General features: G+C 43.5%; 1 protein-coding gene and 1 pseudogene across 8 annotated transcripts in view; one reads left to right on the top strand and one right to left on the bottom strand.

The window, feature by feature from the left end:
* Positions 1-25,577, top strand: part of Pdzd2 (PDZ domain containing 2) — a 374,613-nt gene that overhangs the window by 78,493 nt on the left and 270,543 nt on the right. The window contains exon 2 of one of the 8 annotated variants that reach the window (XM_074077659.1): positions 20,880-20,954. The exons of 6 other annotated variants lie outside the window; for them this stretch is intronic. The gene's annotated coding sequence lies outside the window, so the exon portion shown is untranslated. Of the gene's footprint in view, positions 1-20,879; positions 20,955-22,789; positions 24,382-25,577 lie in introns of those variants that run through there. One more of the 8 variants, XM_074077660.1, reaches the window with a different exon arrangement.
* Positions 11,012-11,528, bottom strand: LOC109696577 (splicing factor 3B subunit 6 pseudogene; annotated as a pseudogene).

Raw genomic sequence — 25,577 nt, 5'->3', positions numbered from 1 at the left:
AGTATCATATACATGTAGAAAAACACACAATCACAAAATAGTACATACCATGATTCCATTTAAGTGAAATACAATAACAGGTGTTAGAAATCAGAGTATTGCTTATCTTTGGGTGGGTAGTGCCTAGAAGGGAGCATAAGATCTGCCCCTGAAGTGCTGGTCAGGAACAGCTGGTTGGGAACAACTCTTTGTGACTTAATTTCAAATATGACTCAGTATGCATCAAACTGAGGAAAGAGAGATCGATCCTGTGGGGTTAAAATGGTTCACACAGCTGTTTTGGGCTAGCTCTGGGTTCTGTCTCCCTGGCATCCTTTCCCTGTTCTCTTTCTGTAGAGTGGTCCTTTCTCACTCCCAGTCCATGTGCTGTGGGTGGTCTGACACACCCTCTGCCCCTAGAAACAGACACAGAAGAGAGGGACTAGTTAAGCAGTGAGCACATGATGTAAGTCTGACAAGGAATCTACCCTGAGACCTTTTCTAGAACTACTGGAAAAGAGACTGTTGCTCTCCATCTGGGTTTCCAAGATGGTAGCATAGAGGTTTTGGCTGCGGGGGTGTGGGGGTTTTTGCTATCATGTACAGAGTGCCAAGTGGGAATGAACCAGTACCGAAGACAGAAAAGTTGAGATTCCTGGGGACAGGGTGTGTGGATCCTGCTGTACTCAGAGCTGTCTCCCTTCCTGTAATATAGGAAAAAACAAATGAACTGTTTTCTCCTTCTATAGTCTCATTCAACATAACAGAACACTTCTATGACCAAAGGTAAGAGTTTCCTTGACATGAATTCCCAGGTAGACATCAGGTGGGTGGCCTACATCTAATTCAACTTGGAGTTAGCATCAAACCCCACAGGTTGAGGCTTATTTCTACAAGATGGTTCCCACTTCAGGTGCCTATCCCAGCCCTAGGATTTTACCAGTACTTCTGACTCTTTAGCTGTAAAATTGGGGTTCCCACGACCTCCTCCTTGGGCTCAATAAATTGTTAGGATGGCTTCCAGAACTCACCGAAATGTTTCCTTATGTTCACCGGTTTATTTCTACTAAAAGACCTGACGAAGCGTACAGATGAGCAGCCAGATGAAGTGACACATAGTGCAAGGCATGGGAGGAAGTGCAGCACTCCAGAACCACCTGCCTAGAGCTTCCACGTGCTCAGCAGTGTGGAAGCTCTCTGCAAGTGAACTCAGGGCCTTGTGCTTGCCAGGCAGCGCATTCTGCCTCTTGAGCCACTCTGCCAGCCCTTTTTTGTGTTGGGTGTTTTTGAGATAGGGACTCACTTTTTGTCCCTGCCGGCCTCAAACCACAATATACCTGATCTCGGCCTCCGAAGTAGCTAAGATTATAGGCATGAGCCACTGGCACCTGGCAAAACTATTTTCTTTTTTCAACAATACTGGCAGTTAAACTCAGAACCTTGCTCTTGCTAGGGTGATGCTCTACTACTTGAGCCATGCTCCCAGCCCTTTATTACATAGGAAAATTACATAGGCTCCCAGACCTTTATTACATAAAGCTTTATTACATAGGAATAGTTGAATAAATCCTTGGGCATTGATAATCAACTGAATCTTCAGCCCCTCTCCCCTCTTCAGAGAAAGTCCCAGCCCTCTGATCACATGGTTGGTTCCATGGGTGCTAGTCCTCACCCTGATAACTCCAGAGTGGGGAGTAGGCTTGGGAGGGGGGAAAAAAGAGGTAGGAAGGAGGCTTTCAAAGTGACCACTGAGTTAGAGGCACAGGCTGAAGGGATTCATTCTGTAGTTTTGTTGGTATAGCGTACTCACTGGTTTTGCTTATTTGGGGTTGCATAGGGGGTGCTTAGTGCAGTCACTGGTCACTGCTCCCTCCCATCCTCCTGGTGCATAGATCCTGATGCTTTTTAAAATCTTCAAGACAGAAATATACATATATAAGAGCATAAAGCTTGCCAGCCTGCTGAGATAACCAACAAGAGCCCAGTAAGAACCCCCATTACTCTGTCTTAAAAAATAAAATCCACGTAGCAAAGCATACAGTTTTAGTAGTCAAATGGCTAAGGTGGACTGCTGTGTGTGTGTGTGTGTGTGTGTGTGTGTGTGTGTGTGTGTGTGTATAGGAATGCACTAAATCAAAACCATGTAAAATGTGGTGATGCTTACAGTATCATGTGTGCTCTTACTATTTGGATTTCTCAGCTATTTACTGGATAAAAATATTCTTCAATAAAACATTTAGTGATTTGTGAAAGGTGTATAAATAAACACAAGAGGATATCATTAAAATAATGCTATTCCTTGCTTTGGGCTATCCTCCTCTCACTGCTCATGTTCTCCTGACAGTTCATCCAGGCTGGTGGGCACCACAGTATTGTGTGAGCACTCATTCCAGTGCTAGGAACAGCAGTCAATACCTGTTGACCTGACCTAGTTCGAGGCAGGATTTTTGTATGAGGCTACCAGCAGCTGTGTGACCTTGTCCAAACTTACTGTTCAAACTTCTTTGATTCATTTGCTCATCCTGTGTGAACACTACAATATAACAAAGAAGAGACTTCTACAAGACCCATGGGGGAAAAATATTTTAGATCTTAAAATTGCTTTGAGGCTAGAACCTTATTTTATCAGAGAGGTGAAGTGACTTGCTTCAGCAGTGGCAGAACCAGGTTAGATCTAGGCCTGTAGTGAGGCTTATGCCAAAGGCTGCCCTCCTACACCTTGGGGGTGGGTAGACTCAACTGTTTTATGGAACTTCGGGGGAGGTTAGGTTCCTAGGAAATTCCTACTGCTGTACTGAGTTCCTGCTAATGGACACCCTTGGCATGTCTCCACAACCTCTGACTGATGCTAAAGAGGACTGAATAGCCACAAGTCATTCAATAATTTCATTTTTAGTTATGGTTACGAATTCCTCCTCCTGTGTGGCTTACAGGAACGGCTACAATAATGCAGATGCGACTCTAGGTTCCATTTCTTTTTCTTTCCCTTCTTCTGGTGGAGAGGCTAGAAAACAGTGACACCCAGAAGAGAAGTGTGCCAATAATTTATAGCTGGATAAATCTGCTTTGGAACTATACCATGAGTACGAGAATTAAAATTAGCACTTGCTCAGGGCTCATTGTAGACCAGCTGTCTGCTTAGTGCTTTCTATGGATTACTTCATTTGATTCTCTATGAGGCAGGCACTTTTCTGAAGATGAAACTGAGGCTCAGGTTGGCTCAGTGTCACTTAGTGCTCATTGTCACTTAGTTCTCAGGGTCAAGTACAAGCAACAGTGAAAATCACATTTTTGGAAGGTTATAGTGATCTCAAGGTATGAAATCCACAATGCATTCAGATCATTTTCCCAGAAACATTTCATTCCAGATAGCTGAGAAAATGATAGTCCACGTCACCCCAGATGGAGTCCTCAGCTGTCACCCCAAACTTCCTCACACCTGCAGGGTCTGATAACAGAAATCTTTACCTACGATTAGTGAAGGCGTGACAGTCCTCAGAGGGGCGCTGGGAAGAGCTGTGTCCCTATTCAGTTGTGCATGTCTGTGCTGTTGGGGGCTGGGTGCTGGGTCTGTCAGTGCAGAAAGCACTGGCAGTCCAGGCCGACTTCTGAAGGCTGTGGGTGGCTTCCTGGGGAGAGGGTGACACTGTAGGCCAGTTCGCCTTACTGTCTTGTTCTGCACTTTCTAAAAATATTCCTGACAAACAGCTAATGGGCATTTTGGCCACACAGCTCTAAACCACTGCTGCCATTTCAAATGGAATGTTTCTCCTTCAGGCCTGCTTGTCTTGATTTATATGATTGGGATAAATTCAGCCATTCATTTCATGGAACTTCACAACAGTTGACTCACCAGAGGCTCTCTCAAAACAACAAAGTGCATTTTTGCCTCTTTCAAGTGTTACACGTTTATTTGCTGGTCAAAAAATGAAATGAAATAAAAGCTTTGCTGGGAAGCACGCATCTACAGGCATTGCCTGTGTATTGCTTCGTGATACACAAGGGGAGGGGGAGCCATCTCTTCAGAAGAGCAGTTGCGTATGATGTTAAGGAAGCTGGGAGCAGTGGCTCACACCTGTAATCCCAGCTACTCAGAAGGTAGAGATTGGGAGGATCATGGTTGAAAGCCAGCCTTGGCAAAAAGTTAGTGAGACCCCATATCAACCAATAAAAAGCTGGACATAGTGGTGTGCACCTGTCATCCCACTTACACAGGACAGATAAATAGCAGGATTGTGGTCCAGGCCAGCCTGGGCATAAAAGTGAGATTCCATTTAAAAAATAACTAAAGCAAAAGTGCTGAGGCATGGCTCAGGGGGTAGAGCGCCTGTCTAGCAAGGGCATGGCCCTGAGTTCAAAGCCCAACACCACCTAAAAGAAAAAAAGAAGAGATGAGTAGTTTTTTAAATGACACAATTTTAGCATAAGTCACTGCAACTTTTTTAGAAAACATGTTTGCAATATGTACAAAAAAGACTCAAAGTGCATGTCCTGTCACCCACTGATTCCTTTTCCATAAATGCATCTCAAAGAACCAGTTGAAAACAGATAATTATATATTCATCAGAGCTTCATTTATGATCATAAAAATGACCAATAACCTAAATTCCCAGCAATAAATCAGTAAAATAAATTATGATGGTTTGTCTATTGTTGTACTACACAGTTATTAAAATGTTAGTCTTTGGAGAATTCTAATGATACAATAAAACGTTTAAGATAAAAGAAGTGGACACACAAGGCTAAAATTGAATGTGTAGTATGGTCTCAATTGAGTGCACAATACTGTACACACAGTGTTCAGAAAAAGACTGAGGAGATCCAAAATTGTGGTTTTCTCATATTGGCAAGATTATAGGGGATTATTTTCCTTCTGTGTTTCTCTAGTTGCCCCATTTTTTATTTCTATTTTTTGGCAATGAAAATTGATTTCCTTAAAAGTCAGGATTCTTTCTTTCTGTTTTGTAGAACAAAGTTCCTCTTGTAATTTTCTTAGGAGTCTTATACCTGGGCATCTACAGCTCCTTAGTGAATTCAAGTCCAGAATGGTTTTTTGTTTTTTTCAGTACTGGGGCTTGAACTCAGGGCCTTCACCTTGAGCAACTCCACCAGCCCTATTTTTGTGAAGGGTTTTTTCAAGATAGGGTCTCCTGAACTATTTGTTTGGGCTGGCTTCAAACCGCGGAGATCCTCCTGATCTCTGCCTCCCGAGTAGCTAGGACAACAGGCGTGAGCCAGTGGTGCCTAGCTCAAATCCAGAATCTGCTAGGTCAAAACAGGTGTAAATTGTAGTTGTTGTAGATGAGGGACTGGCCCACAGGCAATAAAAGAGACTGAGAGTCAGAATCTCAGAGTTCCCGCCCAAGCTTCCCTGTCTTACTGGCTGAGAGCCTTAGCTCACTGCCAAGTCTTGGAAGAGGGATGGATCTGCTGGTGCCAGTCTAGGCAAATCTGCAACACAGACCCTTGTGCCCCTCTGGTGCCATTTTGGTGTGTGGCCTCCACTTTGGTGCCGTTCTCACACTGTCTGCAACTCTCTCCTAAGGAAAACCACTCTCTGGAAAGAATAGGGTTCATTCTTCGAACACACACTGTTTAAATACAAGACGCATGGACCAGTGCGTGGGTTCGTATTAACCCAGGACCATGCCTAGATATAGCTGTATTTCCACAGGAGAAGGAAAACAACCCACAAGTCAGAGGACAAGTCTCTCCAGCATAGTGCAGAGGGAGGGCCTCCGATCAATGTGGTGGGGATCCAGAGAGCCCAGCTTTGCTCCCCAGGACCAGGACATCAAATCGAGGCCCTCTTCTTAGAAACAGCCACGTTTGCCGAAAGTCATTTATTTTTCCTAAGCTTGCATGGATTCTGCACCCATACATCAGACATCACACTTCCTCCTTGAGGTTATTGTGAAAAGTGAGAGAACAAGACAGAAATGACCTTGGTAAAGCAAAAGGCACAGGCTGCCCTCTGGAAGCACCTGGGCTGAGCTCAGGACAGACAATAACTTCACTGAGTTGTTACTTTTTATTGTTTAAAGACTGAGCTTGTTGTCAATATTTGAGAATCAAAGAGTATCACGTTTAAATGTATAGATTTTTTTAAATGATTTTTTTTGTTTAACTTTCTTGGGTCCTTGCATTTTGGCACGCAGCCATTTGCCAGAGTTTGACAGTGGCTGTTTGCTATGAAAGGAGCCCAGTCCTCAGCCCTCACTGTGCCCTGCACTTACTTCTGTTCCAGGTGGGGGAAGGGCTGGCTGGGACCCTGATGTTGGAACTGCCTATCCTGAGTCCCTGCTTTACCATGTACCGATTGTGAGACTTTCGCCAACCTAACAAACTTGCAAAGCCTTAACTTGCTGTGGCCTGTGTTTCTTCATCAGTATAATGGGTTGATACCTATATCTTCCCAGAGGACTGTGGAAAGGACTAAGGGGAAAATGAATGTGCTACACTTAGAACAGTGCCTGGCACTCAGAGGTGTTTCATCAGTCACCTGCTTGGTTTCTGAAGGCATTTGACTTTCCAGCTTCTGGTAGATGTGAATCAATAATAGCTATTATCTGTCTGTCTAGTAATTTCTAAGCCGTATGTTATGTTGTAGTTCTGGATTAAAAAGTGGGCTTCTTTTCAAATATTCTTTTGGCTTAGCCAGTCCATCCTTCCCCTGGGAAGATGAGATATGAATAGTATTAGTGCTTTTCACCTTGGTGAACTTGCCTTGCATTCATTGATCTTGACCTACTCAGAATCCCCTTGGCACTGAATCTATCATGTACTTTCATATTTGATTATATCCTACTTCTTGTTGTTGCCATTTCTTATTTTCAACTAGTGCGACCTCTGTCATATTTTTCTGTTATTCTATCCTATGTGATACCTAGCACATTGAAGATAATCCATAAATTGCTCATGGAATGAGTAGCTAAAGTTATTGCTAGAAAAAAGTGAATGGCTCTCTTGAAGACAGATATGGTAGCATCCGTGTTCTTACAGAACAAATTGTAGCAGTGACATTCACTCAGCCCTTCATCTAAACATCGCTGCACTTTGAGAGAGTGGTAGGTGAGAAAATGAATTAAATATTTCTAGACTCAGTTAATTGGCACAGGCACCATCAAACGTGGAGTTCTTGCTATCCTAGTCCTTTCATTTTTTTCCCCTTTAATTGTGCCTGTTTTATCCCCCTAAGTACAGCAATTGTGTTCTGATGTGTTAAAAACATGATGAGGAGCTGGTCTCCAAAGTCTGTGGAACTGGAATTGCCTGGAACTTTCTGAGGCAGTTCCTCTCTAGAGTTTATAGGTGGAGGTTTTTCTTTTTTTTCTTCTTTCTTTTCTTGCTGTAATTGAACCATGACACATGGTCCTTTAGAAGGTATGACTTGGTTGTCAACTTAACCCTGTTCTAATGTCGTTTCCATTTCTAAATCACACCCATGTATTGAAATTTTTATCAGTTCCTTGAAATTTGGGCAAAGCTGCTAGTTTGGCTTCTTTCAAAAGTAGGACTTGTCTTACCCATGTGTACAAATTACTAACAGGAGGGTCAGGAGTGGGTCCGTCACACCCTTACTAATTTTTTTTTTCACTGCTGAATTCTGCCAGACTTTTTTTTTATTAATTTGTGCATACAATGCTTGGGTCATTTCTCCTCCCTGCCCCCACCCCATCCCTTACCACCCACTCTGCCCCCTCCATCTCCCCCCCACCCCCTCAACACCTGGCAGAAACTATTTTGCCCTTATCTCTAATTTTGTAGAAAGAGAGTATAAGCAATAATAGGAAGGAACAAGGGTTTTTGCTGGTTGAGATAAGGATAGCTATACAGGGAGTTGACTCGCATTAATTTCCTGTGCAGGTGTGTTACCTTCTAGGTTAATTCTTTTTGATCTCACCTTTTCTCTAGTTCCTGTTCCCCTTCTCCTATTGGCCTCAGTTGCTTTTAAGGTATCTGCTTTAGTTTCTCTGCGTTAAGGGCAACAAATGCTACCTATTTTTTTAGGTGTCTTACCTATCCTCACCCCTCCCTTGTGTTTTCTCGCTTTTATCACGTGCTCAAAGTCCAATCCCATTGTTGTGTTTGCCCTTGATCTAATGTCCACATATGAGGGAGAACATACGATTTTTGGTCTTTTGGGCCAGGCTAACCTCACTCAGAATGATGTTCTCCAATTCCATCCATTTACCAGCGAATGATAACATTTCATTCTTCTTCATGGCTGCATAAAATTCCATTGTGTATAGATACCACATTTTCTTGATCCATTCGTCAGTGGTGGGGCATCTTGGCTGTTTCCATAACTTGGCTATTGTGAATAGTGCTGCAATAAACATGGGTGTGCAGGTGCCTCTGGAGTAATCTGTGTCACAGTCTTTTGGGTATATCCCCAAGAGTGGTATTGCTGGATCAAATGGTAGATCAATGTCTAGATTTTTAAGTAGCCTCCAAATTTTTTTCCAGAGTGGTTGTACTAGTTTACATTCCCACCAACGGTATAAGAGGGTTCCTTTTTCCCCCGCATCCTTGCCAACACCTGTTGTTGGTGGTGTTACTAATGATGGCTATTGTAACAGGGGTGAGGTGGAATCTTAGTGTGGTTTTAATTTGCATTTCCTTTATTGCTAGAGATGGTGAGCATCTTTTCATGTGTTTTTTGGCTGTTTGAATTTCTTCTTTTGAGAAAGTTCTGTTTAGTTCACTTGCCCATTTCTTTATTGGTTCATTAGTTTTGGGAGAATTTAGTTGTTTAAGTTCCCTATATATTCTGGTTATCAGTCCTTTGTCTGATGTGTAGCTGGCAAATATTTTCTCCCACTCTGTGGGTGTTCTCTTCAGTTTAGAGACCATTTCTTTTGATGAACAGAAGCTTTTTAGCTTTATGAGGTCCCATTTATCTATGCTATCTCTTAGTTGCTGTGCTGCTGGGGTTTCATTGAGAAAGTTCTTACCTATACCTACTAACTCCAGAGTATTTCCTACTCTTTCCTGTATCAACTTTAGAGTTTGTGGTCTGATATTAAGATCCTTGATCCATTTTGAGTTAATCTTGGTATAGGGTGATATACATGGACCTAGTTTCAGTTTTTTGCAGACTGCTAACCAGTTTTCCCAGCAGTTTTTGTTGAAGAGGCTGCTATTTCTCCATCGTATATTTTTAGCTCCTTTGTCAAAGACAAGTTGGTTATAGTTGTGTGGCTTCATATCCGGGTCCTCTATTCTGTTCCACTGGTCTTCATGTCTGTTTTTGTGCCAGTACCATGCTGTTTTTATTGTTATTGCTTTGTAATATAGTTTGAAGTCAGGTATTGTGATACCTCCAGCATTGTTCTTTTGACTGAGTATTGCCTTGGCTATTCGTGGCCTCTTGTGTTTCCATATAAATTTAACAGTAGATTTTTCAATCTCTTTAATAAATGTCATTGGAATTTTGATGGGAATTGCATTAAACATGTAGATTACTTTTGGGAGTATAGACATTTTTACTATGTTGATTCTACCAATCCATGAGCATGGGAGATCTCTCCACTTTCTATAGTCTTCCTCAATCTCTTTCTTCAGAAGCCTTGATTAGTTTTTTATGTACAGCTGGTATCCAAGTGAGGGTTTTAATTCACTTTCAAAAAAAAAAAAGGGGAAGAAAATAACTTGCCTAAAGAGTGCCTTTTGATATTGATATCATTTGAATGATTCATGCAATCTATTTACTTTTGACATTTATCCTCTCCTCCAATATTATCTTTATGTTAATTCTGAAAAAAAGATTCTCCTCTTTGTAATTTGAACAGAAAAGAATCTTATTGTAAAAACACTGTATTATCTTTCTCCTTTTTTGTATGTATAATTATTAAGACTAAGGATCTATTCAAATTATTTCAGAAGGTTTTAGCAAACTTACTAAAAAGCTTAATAGTGCTGAAAAATTCTCCTTAAAAATTTCTTAAGTCTCTGTGTTAGATGAAGCAGCAGATTACAAGCCATTTTTGCTTTTAGCTCCCTTTCCACCTGATGTACTCCCAAGTCCATTTGGCGACAGCCTCACAAGGTCACTGGAGAGAGAGGAGGTTGCCTTTCTCCACCTTCATAATTCTTTTTTTTTTTTTCACACTTTACAAAAAGCTGTGTTTATTAACATCATATATTCTAATACCTATCAAAGTCTCAAGCAAGTCATTTTAAATCTCAAATAAGAAATCACAATATTCAGTATTAATTTTAAAAAAGGTGGTGCTCTTGGGGATATACCCAAAAGACTGTGACACAGGTTACTTCAGAGACACCTGCACACCCATGTTTATTGCAGCACTATTCACAATAGCCAAGTTATGGAAACAGCCAAGATGCCCCACCACTGACGAATGGATCAAGAAAATGTGGTATCTATATACAATGGAATTTTATGCAGCCATGAAAAAGAACGAAATGTTATCATTCGCTGGTAAATGGATGGAATTGGAGAACATCATTCTGAGTGAGGTTAGCCTGGCCCAAAAGACCAAAAATCATATGTTCTCCCTCATATGTGGACATTAGATCAAGGGCAAACACAACAATGGGATTGGACTTTGAGCACATGATAAAAGTGAGAGCACACAAGGGAGGGGTAAGGATAGGTAAGACACCTAAAAAATTAAGTAGCATTTGTTGCCCTTAACGCAGAGAAACTAAAGCAGATACTAAAAGCAACTGAGACCAATAAGAGAAGGTTCCAGGAACTAGAGAAAAGGTTAGATCAGAAAGAATTAACCTAGAAGGTAACACACACACACTCAGGAAATTAATGTGAGTCAGCTCCCTGTATAGCTATCCTTATTTCAACCAGCAAAAACCCTTGTTCCTTCCTATTATTGCTTATACTCTCTCTTCAACAAAATTAGAGATAAGGGCAAAATAGTTTCTGCCGGGTGTTGAGGGGAAGGGGGGCAGAGAAAGGGGGTGCAGTGGGTGGTAAGGGAGGAGATAGAGGCAGGGGGGAGAAATGACCCAAGCCTTGTATGCACATATGAATATTAAAATAATATAAAAAAAAGGTGGTGGTGGTCATTCATGGGCTTTAGTCCAAAATAAAAATGCAAAAATACTTACTTTGGGGTATCTGTGTTGATACCGTATTTCTCCTTGAGAAGCTTTAACTGTTCCTCCTTCTTCCTGGTGTCCATCTTCTGAAATTCCCTGTTGGCATTGTAGTACAAGACCACAAGATATGTGTTACAAACATTGAATCCTGATAGGTGGTCACATGCATTCTTGGCATCAAAGATGTCTTCATAGACTACATAAGCTGTTCCTCTAGTTTCAGGTATGTTCCCCACTCTGATTTGACGAATAGGTCCATATTTCCCAAATATATCATACATTTCTTCAGCTGTGATTTTGTATGGCAAATTTCTTATATAAAAATTCCGGTTTACTTCAGGTGGAAGGCGAATATTCGCCCTCTTGCCGCTTGCATTGCCATCTTGGCAGGCTTCTGAGGTTACTGCAGCAAACACTGAAATCCTCTGGACACCTCCAGAGCTCACTAGTCCTTCCTCCACCTTCATAATTCAATGGAACAGATCCTGAGGGTCCTGAAGATGCCCATTGCCTTGTGTCATATTTCTCAATACCTTCTTTTTAGTATTTCACTTAAAGTAATGTTTTTACTTTAAACATGAAAGAAATTCATGTTTACTCTAGGAAAATTAGAAAATGTGGATGAACCCAAAGGGAGATGACCAATAATCATCCAGATAAAAACACTATTAATGCCTTTGAGTGGGTGCTCGTGGTACGCGGAGAGTTTTATTTCCATTCATTTTAATCATCGTCTTATCCCCAGCATCTAGAATAGTACCTCATACACAGCAAGTGCTCAACAAATGAGTTCTTTTTGACAATACTGAGGTTTGAATTCAGTGCTTCATACTTGCTAGGTAGGTACTCTACCATTTGAGCCATACCTTCAGCCCCTTTTCACTCTGGATATTTTGGAGATAGGGTCTGGCTTTTTGCCCAGGCCAGCTTGGACCATTATCCTCCCGTTTTATATTTCCCATTGGAGTTAGGACAACAGGCATGCACCACCCACCCAACTTTTTCCAATGAGGTGGGTTCTCACCAACTCTCTCCAACCCCCAACCCACCCTGTCAGGTTGGCCTGGAACAATCCTCCTGATCTCAGTATACCATGTAGCCCAAATTACAGGCTTGAACTACACCCAACTTTCGATGAAAAAAATTGGGGGGAAAAATAGCTTCCAGTGGATTTTGGAAGTCTCCTGTTCCAGGAAGCTCTGACACAGACCCCTTTAGAGATCCTTTCCCAGGTCTCCCTTGCTCTGTGGGTGAACCACACAGTTCACCCTTCTACTGTGCTCACCTGACTCTCAGCTTACCACACTGACACCCTTCTTAGTGACTCATCTGTTTGTGGAACAGTCTACCATTAGCCTTTTGGCTTCCTGGTTTTTTTTTTTTAGCACCTTGCCCTCTCTGGAGGTGAGGTAGTTTTTAGTAAGGCCAAATGTCTACTATTTCAAGTTACATGCTAAGCCACCATGTCCTGTCACGGTGAAAATGTTCAGTGTTCATTGAAAACTTTTGTAATAAGATATTTCTCCTAACCCATGTAAATTAATTGTCCCTTCAATATCAAGAAGCAAAGTCTTCTTGCAGTATGTTAAAAGTAGACTTTGACTCAATTGTGCCTTCTACCACTGCCAAAACAAGAGCAGAGGAGAAAAACTAGTGAAACTTGATCCATAAAACCAAATGAAGGGTCTAGAATTATAGCAAGCCACTGCATGGATTATTCCTTAGAGCAATGTGAACAACCAAATATAGGACTGTAAATAGAGCTGTGGAGTGCTAGCTGGTTTGGACTGATTGGAAGTCAGGGACTGTTGGTTGGATTCTGGGCATCCTGAGCAGGAGCCACTGCCAATCCCCAAAGAAATGAGAAAATCACGTTGGCTTTGGCCAAGACACATGCCTAGGTGCAACCAGGGCAGGATGTTATGGCTTTGTCCTCATGTCCTCAGGAATTTGTAGCCTTCCAGAATGGCTTCCTGAATAGATGAGGTATAAGCCATCAAAGGCAAATCAGCATTGACTCACATGTTGGTTCATTTTCTTAGCTGCTGGGAGAGGTATCTGGAGAAGATGCTCTGGCTTTGTCTAGGATCAGTGGAAAAGGGGGCTGTGATTCATTAACATTGTTTATCGTGGGTATGGAAGTAGGAAGAGGACTGGTGTCACCCTGGAGATTGTGCTCAAAGGTAGTGTTTTAAACTACTGCCCCTGGAAGAATACATTACAAAAGGTCCTGTGACTTTTCATCAAATTAGGATACTTTTTTTTGAGTGAAAAAGGGAGTATTGTCTGAGGATAACAGGAGCAAACAAGCACGTAGGACACGTTGTTCTTTGCAAATAACCCCCAAGTGGAAAGCCCAAAGTGTCAGGGGCTGCTTGAGCAACCTAGAAATGGGTAAGAAAGAAATCTTCCTTCCCCTCCCACTGGGTTCTGTACCCTTTCCATGAAGGGTTTGGGTACATTTTTTCTTTCTTACCCATTTCTAGGCTCATGGCTGAAACCCCCAAAACCAGACAGATCAACAAAAGAAGAGCCTACAGATTTATTTACTGTAACTTTTGCATAACATGGGTTCCCTCAGAAATAAAGACATCCCCTCAAAAAGGGGCAAGTTTGCATATTTTTATGCTTAATGCTTTTTTTACGCTTATTTTTTATGTTTATTTTTATGCTTTGATGAAGAGTGATCATTGGAAAAACAAGATAGGACAAAGGGGGTATGATGTAATGATAACACTGGGTAGAAGACTTAGCAAGGTCTGTTCAGATTCTTCTCTGTCCCTAAGTCTTCAGAGAGGATAGTGTTCCTTTTCTCTGGGTAAGGGCACCTCTCAAATGAGTCTTAGAACCTGCTTCAGAGCAGAAGGCCAGGGAGACAGTAAGCGTGGTCTCTCTGCTTCTGCTGTTTTCTCAGATGCCAAGGTACCTCACTTGAGGTAGCATATCCAGAACCCTGTCAGTCTTAACTCCCCAACATGAAGATGAGTGGGCTAAGCATCCACCTCCTTTTTGTCCTTAACACTGTATGCACAAGGGTTTGTAGTGAGAGCTCCATGGCTTGGTGACTGCCAATGAGATCAGGCTTTCAGGGTATATTCCACATTGACTTCTTCCTCCAGCTGCAGAGCCATCAGATCCTGTATCAGTTCTGTGTTTTCTGAATGCTTGCCCTATGAGTGGTTGTGCATCCTGACCTCTGAGAGCAAGCTTTCCAAAAGTCCAGTCCATAACCCTGCCTTGGGGAAGCTTCCATCATTTTCTGTCAGGGCAGAGCCCTTCTGCCTGGTCCACAGGCAGTGAATGAGAGGTGCTGACTGGACATGAGCAAGGTAGGATTCCCTAGGTGTGTTACTAACCTACATTTTTGTTGTTATTAAAGCTCTGGATCTACCTATCTCCAAAAGGTCCTTAAATTACCATGAACAAGCTCAGGCCACACGGGACTACAGTCACCAATTAAAAATGACACAATGACCCTTGATGGCAAAATTCCTTCTGGAAATGTCTAGTTGGTAATGTTCCTGATAAGTTTGTTGGCATTGCTCAGATAAGCTATCTGAGAGCATTAGTCCCATTTCCTATCTGGCAACAAAATATTTGATCAGATAAAGTCTTTGACCTGCCAAAAACCTATTCTTTTTATCTATCTATCTATCTATCTATCTATCTATCTATCTATCTATCATCTATCTATGTATGTATCTTTCCCACTATGAAGCCTAGTCTGACTTGCAACTCAAGATCCTCCTGCCTCAGCCTTTTGAGGAGTAGGATTATAGGCATGTACCACCATGTCTGGCTACTTACTCATTTTTTGGTTTGTTTTTGTTGTTATTTGGTTGAGTTTCCATGTTGGAGTCAGAAGACTTGGATGCTAGGGCTGACCTTTTCACACATTATCTGTATGACTTTGTACTTGTCACTTCTCCTACTCACACTCCATCTTTTTTTATCTGTAAAGTGGCTGGATGAACCAAAACAGTGGGCGTCAGTCTGTTTCAGAAATAGTGTCCCCTTTTCAAAATGTAGCATATAATCCCAGCACCCAAAGCCCAAGTTGCTCTGGCCGAACCCCAAGGCTTCTCTCCAGAAGAGGCACAATGGGTCTGTCCAGCGTCCCCAGCAGTAGACTCTGTGATGTTCCTTTCCTGTTGCATGCTGCTGGCCATCTTTCTAGGAAGGCTGCTCCCTGCACACAGGCACTCCTGGCAGGGGGTGGGTGGGAAAATTAGGAGATGAAATTGAAATCTCTCCAGTTTGCTGCTTGTCAGCAGCTCTGATCACATGCTTGGCTGGGGTGGAGGTTGAAACCAAAGACTCAGAGAAGGTTTTAGGTTATCTGTGCATTGCAATTCCAGGTGTCAGATTATCTGTGCATTGCAGGGACAGATTTGAGGTTATCTATGCATTGCAATTCTGGTGGTGTTGGGCTCACTGCTCCAGGGAATGTGTAGTGTGGGTGAACCCTGTATCTCTCCTTAGCACTGGTCCTCTAGGGCAGTGTCTCCCAGGCCTGGAATAGCATGTGGAATAACCCAGATCTTGAGATGTAGCAGTCCCTTGTCAGCACTTATTAAAATTAGAAGTGGCCTGAAGCAAGCAAGCAAGCAAGACCGAAGTGACTTCATTGACTCATTACTTTATATGGGTCCTTTAATTTACATTCACTTCTTAAATCCCTGCTGAGGCAGGGTTTATTATTTTAAAGTTGTTTCTTACTTATCTGTATCTTGGTGGAACCAAACATCCTTGAGTGGCAGGAATGATGTGTTATCTGTGCATCTCTTGGCCTAGATCAGTAGCATGTAGTAGGCTCTCAGACTTGTTTATTTTCTGTGAGTTGGATTGCTGAGTAAATGAGGAAATGAAACTGAGAGGGCTGGATAATTAGCTTGTCCATAAGTCTGGGGCAAACATCTGTCACCTTCATGTCCAGAGTAAGGAAGATGACAGTGTGAGCCTAATGTCTTCATCATCCAGGTGCTTCCCTGCACTCCTTTGTCCCCTCCCCCAAGTGTCCCTGGCTTGCTTTGTGGGCTTTGTCCCTCCCTACTCCCCCCAACTATTCCATCCCCCACTGAGCTGTCCCTGGCTCCCTCTTTTCAGTGAGGCTCCCTGTATGAATAAGGAGAATAAAGGTGTTGGTTAAAAAGTTGGCATCCTGCTATGACATTGTCCTCCTCTAGCCTGTAGCATCCCCTGGACAGTGGCTGACAAACCTGTGACAGCTGCAGATTCCTAAGCCATCCAGGCTGTTGAACCAGGATTTCTGGAGATGGCAGGAGGTTTTAAAAGCAATCAGCCCTTGGAAACCAGAAAACTAATCCTGCCTTCCCATGCTAATCTGCTAGGAGTCCTGAGAACTGCCATTTGGGTCACATGGGCCAATTCATCCTCTTCAGCCCCCACCATGTCAAATCCTTCATCTATCCTTCTGGTCATGGCTTTGCTCTCACATGTGAAAATCCTGCTACTCTTATCCTCTTTGATACCCACAGCAAGTGGCATTGGAAGTCCAGTTCTTCCCCCTTAGCATCTCTAGCCTCCTGTAACTCACCTGTATATCCTCCTCTCTGACTTCTGCTGGCTCCTGTGCACAGGGCTCTACAGGTTAGGATTACCCTTATTTCAGTAGTCTAGGAAATAAGCAGTTTTGATGTGCCCAGCCTGTACCAAAATATAGGGACACCGCAGTGCGGAAAACCATTGCCATTCCCTGTGGAGCTCATCTTCTAGTGGAGAAGAAAGACAAGTAACATGACACACCATGTCTGCTAAAGAGAGGTGCTAGGAGCAACCAGTGGTGGGTGAGGAGCTGGATGATGAGTGCCATTTGAGGTAGGCCCAAATGGGTGACATGGTGGGGAGATCCACAAGGATTTGAAGCATGGATGGTTTCAGACAGGGGAAGCAGCAAGCACAAAAGGCCTGAGGCAGGAGTATTTTCACTGCCTTCCAGAAAGGATAAGAAGCTGGGCACAGTGGTTCACACCTATAATCCCATCACTCAGGAGGCTGAGGCAGGAGGATCTGGAGTTTGAAGGCAACCTGAGCTACATAGCAAGACTGTGTCTAAAAAAAGGAAGGAAGAAATGATGGGAGGAAGGAAAGGCAGGAGGGAAGGAACAGGGGACCATTGTTCTGCTGTAGTGTATTCCTAGCAGTGAGAGGCGCTTCTTGGCTCTTTGTAAATACAACATGCTGTGACTCTGACAGGATGAAAGGAAGAGCTATTAGAGGCAAGGTTGCTCAGCGCTTGGAAAGCCACCATGAAGATACCAGATTTTTATGCCAAATGTGAAGGGATGCACTTTGGTGATTCGAGTGGGAGAAATAAGTGTGAGAACAGACTGGGGGAGTGGGGAGGGTCAGGCAGGAGTAGGGAGACAGTTAGGAGGGCCCTGCTGAGGTCCAGGTGAGAGATGGTTAGGGCTGGAACTAGGATGATGGCAATGAAGGTAACGAGAAGAGCTTGAACTCAGCTTGCATTCTGAAGGTGGAGGCTGTGGGTTTTGAGAATGGATTGGATGGAGAGCCAAGGTTGAACTCTAAGGCTTCCTACATTGGTACCTGGGTGAAAAGATGACATTAAACCCATGTGTTTGCTTGTTTTCTGCTTATGGCCCCATTTATGAGGGCAGGGACTATGCTTCATCCAAAGACACACCCTCAAGCAGGGATCTTGGGTGTTCCTGCATTAAATACCTAGGACTTATGGCAGCCAACAGTACATATTGGTAGCATTGAGCCTCTCCCTCCCTGCTTCTGTGGCATCAACACCCCGGAGGTGATGTGGGCACCCTGGTGCATGAGACCTTTGTGAGGGTGGCCCTCCATGGCACACAGCTCTCAGCAGGTAGTTAAGATGCCACCTCTGCCTACCTCAAGCCAGGCTGGGAGAGGATGTGGGAACAGAACCCAGAAGTTCAACTGCAACTGCCTAGTCCCTCTCTTCCCAAGTTTTCATCTGTGGGGGAGAGTCACTCACTGTTCTCTGCACACCCCAGTTCCTCTCTGCCTCTGTGATGCTCCCCCACTCTCTCTTGAGCAAATCTCTCTTCATTTCTTTCTTTGTCAAAAAAACACCCCTTTTTTGTAGGCTGTTCCCAATACCGTTTCCTCCCTGAGCTATTCCTGATGTCCCAGACAGATGTGGTTTCTGCCTCCTCTGAATCCCATAGTGGTTTATGCCTTTCTTATGACATCATCTTCTCCAGTGTTGCACCGGGTCTGCTGAGTGGAAATGCCCACAGTGAAAGCAGCAGGCCTTGGATATGTTTGAGTTCTTCCCCAAGGCCCACCCAGCCCAGCCTCCTACACTCATAGGTGCTTGATGATGACTATTGGGGTAGAAATGGACTTCTCCATGAGTGATTTTCAGCAGCTGCAGGTCACTTGTCTCTTAAAGGAGGTTTGAATCAGGAGTCCAACAGTCAAGTGTCTAAGATGTGTCAGATGAATAACAGAAATAACGTGGGATTAGTTTAAGAAAAATGATTATAGAGACACTCTTTGAAGAAAATTTTCACTTTCTTCATTAGCTTCAATAAGCAAAAACACAGTGCAGGCATACAGGGCACAGATGCAGGTTTTCTATGTCAGGAGGCAATAGAGAATGGTGGAGTCTGGGGTGAGCAGAGAGCATGTGCCCAGCCACTTGTCTACAGTTGACAGCCATGCCTTGGCTCTAGTCATTGGCACAGTATTGCTGGATAGTTGGTTTGCCAAGAGAGTCTACAAATTCACACTTTGTGCAAAGAAAATCCTGGTATCTATGTGCTATCATGTGACTCCTTTCTTATTTTTTTCAAACAGCACCATTGGGGGTGCCTAGCTACCAGTTTTGAGACTTCTGATTTAAACAGAGGTGGTAGGCTTTCTCCCCCTTAGAAAAATTAAAGAAAACTATTTTGAAATCTGTCTAGATGCTTGTCAGTGAAAGGAAGGTGCTTGGATCTTGTTTTTATTCTCTGGCACTTGCATCCCATTGTCTTACTTCCATCTGAGTGGGAACCCTGGGGTTACTATTACCAGTGTGTTCCCAAATCCCAGCATAAGCATTTCTGTCGCTTGCCTTGAACTCTGTACTGCAAGCTTTTTATTTTCCTCCAGGAGTGGTTTAAATGGAGGCTGCAGTCTTCTGCAAAGTGTAATTGGTTTTAAATTGTAGGTTTAATAATAATGATGTTGAGCTTAAGGCAGAGCCGTTCAGCCTCAGCTTGCAACCCTTGGCAACCAGCTACTCATTGATCCCCATGCTCTTCTCAGGAGGGGACAGCTGTTAGGGACCCGAATCCCACCAGCCTCATCCGGATACAGAACCATAGAAATGAGGGGTGGGATGAACCCCTGTAGCTGAGGGCTACTGGACAAGGAGGCCAGTGGGGATTCCTTTGTGCTTTGTGTGTGGTGGTGGGGGGGTCTGAGGCTAGATTTGCAAGCTCTTGGTTGCCTTTTCCTCTCTTCCTTCACCTTTGGGGTCTCCCCACAGCTCATTAGGAATTCCATTGGAAGATGAGCAGAGAAACTCGAATTCTATGATGCAGTTTCTGTGTAGAAGATTTAATTTGGAGAGTGTATTAACTTAATTGGCTATCATCAAGTTTCTGGCTTCCTTCTCTATTTTAAGGAACTTTGTCTCATTTTCTCGTACCATAGCCAGTAGAGCATGTCTTGAAAAGATTAAATCTTGCTCTTTGGTCTCTCTGAGTGAAAAGAGCTCTGGTTCTGAAGTTAAGAGAGTCTGCATTTTGGTATGACTCTTTCTGGAATGATCTCTATATACTTAAATCAGATATTCACTCACCTTTCCTGACCTCATTTCCTCACTGGGTTGATGAGTAGGTTAAATTATATGACCACAAAAGTCCCTTCCAGGGCTGATGATGGATAACTTAAGTGTTTCTGTGAAACAAGCTCCTCCTTGAACAACATTTGGTGTATTTCAAAAGTCAATCAAAATACCAATCTACATGTGTTATACAACAGACTAATCGAGGCTTGGACAAGTGAGGGCTTGTTCAGCAAAAACTCAGCATTAGGTTATAAAAAGCACAGCGAAAGATGTGGATGTTGTGTGATGTGGGGTGTCCTGCTGAAAATTACAGACAGCAGACTCAATGACAGGGTAACAGTGCCCAGGCTGACTAGGGGCCACCTTTTGTTGGTTTCCCAGGGCACACCCACTGGACAAACCACAGGCGTTCAGAGCTTGTGGTCTGGTTCTCCATCAATGACAAGCAGGTACTCATTTGTGTTGGTTTCTGGGCTGCCTTTGCTTCCACCACTGTTTCTGGATGCCTTTTTGTTTTATTGTATATAGAAGCAAATTACAACACGGGAAGAATGGGTGGGAGTCAAAATGGAGTCGATAAGCCTGACATTTCTGTGGGCTTGGAAGTCTGCTATGACCAGCATTTGGGGGGACACAGTGATTGCAGAGTTTGAAGGTAGCATTCATAGAATACTGTATTTTATACAAATATCACCTATGCAAAGCTCACTGGACACCATACTTTATTCTGTGCACACACTTTTCTTCCTTCTGTGCACACACTTTTTCTGCTGGCTTCAGCTATTGGTACTGTGTCAATTTTTTTTTTAAACTTTAGACAGTGTATTATATTGGTTTGCAGGGGAAAATGAGCAACAGAAGTTAAAAAGATTTTGTTCTCCAAAGTAAACATTCTTAAAAAGGAAGGAACCTAACATAAATGTTGGGTGCATTGGGAAGGGGCAACTTGACCCTTTTTCAAGAAACAATTTGCCGATCTCTTTGTGAAATGGAATCACAACTTCTAAATGACAGATATCCACAGGTGATGAAGATGCCCTAGCCTGGCTGTGCCGTGAGGAAGAACAGAGGTGTTTGGGCCAAGCAGCTTGGAATTGAGGTGTGTATTTACTGCCCTCAAGAGTTAGAACTGGTGGTATACAACTGCCCACAGTTCTGAAAATAAGAGTCAGTATTTTGGAGTGTAGGTTTGAGTCTCCATTGTCTTCAGATTCCTTAGAAGGCGTGGAAAGTTGCCAGCTACTGACGTGTAAAGGATGCAGTTTAGACCTCCAGAAATGCAGAGGCATGGGACACACAGAAGGCTGGTTGTGATGAGGAAGACTTAGGGATGGCTCCTGTGAGAAGGTGTATTTGGATGAAGCACCACATGCCTGGTAATTACAGGACCTGCAGTTTGCATGTGTCTGTGTGTGGTTTGAGGTCATGTACTTACCTTGACCTAAGAGACCCTGGAGAATGAGGTCTGCAGTGAGGATGAAGTTGAGAGAATTTCAAGGTTTTTGTAAAGGCCAACTGTACACTGTGAGAAAGAGCCAAAGACTGTCTTCTCAGAGGATAAGGAAGGACCATTTGGACCGTTTCTACTTTGTTCATCACCACATCCCCAGCTCCTACTGGTGATTATTACAATCCGTTAATACTTGGTGAATAATTAACTGCAGAGGAAGGACAGGGAGCTTGGGAAGAGCTCTCGCTAGTGCATGTAGAGTCCTGCAGCTACTGTGGGACTTGAGGCAGGATCAGCCCTGGGAGTTCGCTTGTTCCAGGGGATTAACTGCACTGCTCTGGGTACTTGGTGAGAAAAAGATGCAGGAGAAGGATACTGGGCACCCTACATGTCCAGCAGGGGAACTACACATAAAAGGTAAGACCCAAGCAGAGATGGCATCCAGGATGGCAGCCAGGGTCACTCTCAGGAATGGTCTGGGGAACTTGTACTGAGTTGGAACCCCTGGTACTTCCAGGCACTGCTGATCCTGCACTGTCTCACACATGAGGACCCATTCTTCCTTTTGCTTTCACCCTGCAGGGTGGCCAAACAAAAGACCTGAGGGCAGGATTTCTGAGTCCTTGGTGCCATGAATATTCCAGTTAATTCAGCAAATATGAAGAAAGAAACAAAAATCGAAAGACCACTACGTTATTTTAGAATTTTACTTTATGTTGTCAAATCAGAATGGACCAGGACCAATAAGTTACAGTGTATAAAGAATAAGTAAGTGGAGCGGCCCAGAGCCTGTTACAGCTTAGTGACAGAGGTGACACTCCTGAGTTGCTCTGTGTACTTTTTTTTTTTTAAGCCCAGGCTGGCCTCAAACTCTCCATCCTCCTGCCTCAGCCTCCCAAGTACTGGAATGACAGGTGTGCATCAACATACCTGGCTCTGTTCCACATATTCTTAAGGAAGAGGCTGTACATGAAAGAGAATAGTTATTATTGGCTCAAGTCAAGTCAGAACCCTGGAGACAGTCTCCTCAGACTATGATTCACCCTCTGAGACAAGCAGGGCAGACCTGACTGTGTCCTCTTTCTTTCCCCACAGTCACCAGCTGTGCTGGGCTGTTGTTTTTCTATGGACCTGTGTCAGGAGAAGGAGTCCATGGGCCTGTTAGCCTAGCCTTGTGCCCTATCAAGTGCTCTGGCTTCTGAGAGTGAATTAGTTCTTGTTTTTATTGCATTGTTAATTCCAGCTTCTGTCTGTTTCCCTAATTCATTCCACATGTCTGGTCCCTTTTCTCCAGGCCAGGGACCCATGTGTTATGTCTTTCTTGTCCAATAGCCGGCTGAAAGCTCCATATCCAACAGTTTTCTGGATCCTCAGGTGCCTGTCAGTGAGTGGCTCTTCCTGCTCTCTCTCTCTCTCTCTCTCTCTCTCTGGATTCTGAACTTCTCCAGGGCCTGGACCTTCACTGATTTGTATTTTATATATTCTCTGAGCCTGACATTTAACAAGGGCTCAACAAACTTTGTTTAATCCAAGAATAATTCTAAATACCTTGGAAGGATGCCCAGCATAAACCCTGCCAGCCCTCTTTGGAAAGAGCAGGACCAAAGTCATCCCAGCACAGAGAGATGCAGTCAGGGTCTTCCAGCCCAGTGAGGGGCCTCAATGAAGGATGGCCCCAGCACATGCAACAGATGCAGGTGGATCAGGAAAAGGTGGAGGAGCAGCCTGAGCTCTGCCTTGCAGGGGCTGGTAGCATGTGTGGTCACTGCTCCTGGGCCAAGAGGTTTAAAAGGTAAGAGGGATGCGATGAGAGGATTTTCCCCTCACACTTGGACTTCTCTGGATGCAATCCTATAATCATGTGCCATCTTCAAGTAGAAAGTAACCTTAGAAATCTTCTAACTGGGGATTTTCCAAAATATGTCCCTTGAAAGGCCATCCTCCTATCTTCTGTCTCTTCCCTCCTCCTCCACCATCTTAACCAACTCCTTCCACCTTCACTCTGCAGAGGCAGAAGGGTGGAGAAGGCACCCCAGGTGGGTAAACAGGCTCATTTCATAATCTAGCCATTCCCTCCCAAGGTATGGAAAGTGTGTGGTCCCTGCCTTAAAAGTGGAATAGTGGAGTAAGAACATGTCAGAGAAATAGCGCTACTGTTCCCCACTTCCCCATTCCCTCATTCCAATTCATTCCTCATCCAGCCTGCCTGTCACTTACTCTTTCCATCTCAGTTTCCAACACCAGGATGAGCCATAAGCTTTACCCCAGTTTTAACCCCATTGAACAAGACTGTGAGAAGCCACTCGTGGTGAGCACCCCCATGGCAGCACTCCTCATCAGCAGCACCCACCTCCCTTTGTCTGTGCCCACCCACTCCCCCACCTTCATCCTGTGTCATTTCCATTGTTGTTATTTCTGGTGCCTGGGAGGGAACAGCATGAGCAAGCTGCTGTAGAATTACAGTCTATTGTGACCACCCTACTCATAGCCCCACTGTGCCTTAGAAAAGATGCATCTCAACAGCTGTCATCACACACACACGCACACACACACACTTCAGGCTCATTGAAGAGGCTTGGGGGAAGAGGGATGGCAAAGCTTCCTGGGGTGAAATAAAAAGATCAGTTCTTTATTCCTTCATCCAAACTTTGCTTTAGCCTGATTTGCTGTCCCTCTTGTTGGAGTCTGAAGTCAACTGTGGCCTACGGAATATTGTTAGTTGATTCTTAGAAAAGAGAGTGAGGGCTGGTGTGTGGCTCAGTGGAAGAGCACAAGCCTAATATGTGCAAGGCCCTGGATTCAGTTCCCCACACCACATTAAAAGGGGGTGGGTAGGTATGGTTTTAGAAAATCATAGTTTAACATAGTTTGTTTGTTTAACAAAGAAACCTAAAATCTTTTTACTGAGGGACCTCTAACAGAACAAGTTTGGAAAGGGAAGAACTCTTCTGTTGTTCATCTCAATGCCTCAGAGTAAAAGCTGATTAAAAAAAAAAGTGAATTGTTTGTGACTTCTCCAAAGGGAAGATGATTTACAGCAGCTTCCGACTTCAGGACTTAGAAGAGCATCCCACAGGTAAGGCTTGAGAAGTCCTGCTCCAGGGAGAGCAGGTATGAGGAGAAGGGGGATAGTTTTGTTGGCTCCTCTTTAAAAAAAACCAACAAGGAGTGGAAGGAGGAGTTCTCTTAGTGGACATCCCTTATCGTAGGGAATAAAGGGCTGTGTTTGGTGGCTCTTATGTTGAACTCAGGCACAATTGCCTTACAAGCATATATTTACTGAACATCTGCAGAGCACTCAGCCTGATCCCTAGTAGATGTGCAGACAAGGTGCTTGAACAACAATGAGCCAGACTGACATGGTATAACTTCAGGGGTTTCATGAAACAAGACTATAGGAATAATCAGAGAATGATTCAAGGCAGTATGATGCAAATAAGTAAATGCTGTGAAATAAAGGAAAAATTGGGCAAACCCAATGTCCAACTTTTATTGGACATTATTCTAAATACATTTGGGGGAATGGGGATTACAGGTGGATGTGAAAGAATGGGTTGAACATGTATCTTAGAATTATAGAATATGAGGGCCCCAAGGAAGAGACTTTTGTCTGTTTTTTCCACTCATGTATCCTAGGCACTCAGAAAGCCCTCAGCAATGGGCATTTGCTGAATAAATGACAGAATAAAGGAGGAAGCAAGAATATTTCAGAACATTTCAGCAGCTGAGCAAAAGCTCTGGGTTAGCAATGCACATTGGTAGGGTAAGCAGGAGTGGGATTGAGTGGGGTCAAACCGTAAACAGTCTTGAATACCAGAATGGAAAATTCAAATGTGATGTTTCAGGTTCTTAATTTAGGAGATAAATGGGATAGCAATCACAATGAAAAGACACCAAAATGGAAAAACAACAACAGAGCAGGGAGTTAGTCTGGACCATCAGTCAGGTGACTGATTGCAGATGAGAGAAGAGCCAGACTCTTCAAGGAGGGTTGGTAGCAGTGGGAACAGAGAGATGTTTCAAAGTGAAGTAGGGCTTGAGAGATAAAGGAGGGGAAGAAAGTAAAAATAATACCAAGAATTTGAACAATTGGGAGAATGTTGGTATCCTTGAAAAAAGGGGATAGGCGTGTCTAAAAGTTCATATTTTGGTGTAGTCTTACATATGTTACTTGGCAGTGATTACAGAATATTCTACTAGAGATGTCCTAAAGACAGTTGGAAATATGTTGACATTTGGGTGAGAGTTCTCAGAGAGGAAAATGAGAGCCAA

This window comes from Castor canadensis, chromosome 6 (genome assembly GCF_047511655.1).
Source record: "Castor canadensis chromosome 6, mCasCan1.hap1v2, whole genome shotgun sequence".
NCBI classification, from domain to species: Eukaryota; Metazoa; Chordata; class Mammalia; order Rodentia; family Castoridae; genus Castor; species Castor canadensis.
This window is presented reverse-complemented; position numbering and strand designations above follow the sequence as displayed.